Raw genomic sequence first — 663 nt, forward strand, 5'->3', positions numbered from 1 at the left:
ACAGATTGGAGGGTCAAGGAGGCCTGAACCCCGTCAGTATTCCCGGGTCGGGGTGCATTTTCCGCACCCCCGTCCACGCTGCTGGACGCGAAGCCGCATGGTTCACCGTCTCATAATCAAAAGGCACCTCTAACGCGCGCCGCAGCTGTTGCTCCCACGCTCCCCCCCCCCCCCCCCCCCCCCCCCCCCCCCCCCCCCCCCCCCCCCCCCCCCCCCCCCCACACCACCACGCGGGCAGATTTTAGGCTGCACCGAAGGCGGTAATGCGAAAAATGTTCCTGCCATGCGCACCGAGACCAAAACCACTTCGCTCGTACCAGAGCACCACAGCGCCCTGCGGCATTTTGTGCGGCATATTAGTTGGCGAAAGTGGACAGTTAAACCTGTATCCACATTTTTCTGCAACATTGAAGTCATACCGGCACGGCACCCTGCATGAAAGTCTCTTCTTAACGCTCGTGGTTTCAACGATCCGTATGGCGCACAGGGAGGTGGAGGGGGAGGGGAGGGGGGAGGGGGTCGACACACTCTTACGACGCTGGCAGTACTATCACAATTATCGCTGATGATCATGATTTAAGGTCATGATTCTCGCGACAGCTCCGGCATTGCTATTTTCATACCACCGACAACAATTTGCATCCGATCTAGTCCACCAAACAC

Source organism: Pollicipes pollicipes, unplaced genomic scaffold (genome assembly GCF_011947565.3).
Source record: "Pollicipes pollicipes isolate AB1234 unplaced genomic scaffold, Ppol_2.1 Scaffold_4861;HRSCAF=5738_pilon_pilon_pilon, whole genome shotgun sequence".
Classification (NCBI taxonomy): Eukaryota; Metazoa; Arthropoda; class Thecostraca; order Pollicipedomorpha; family Pollicipedidae; genus Pollicipes; species Pollicipes pollicipes.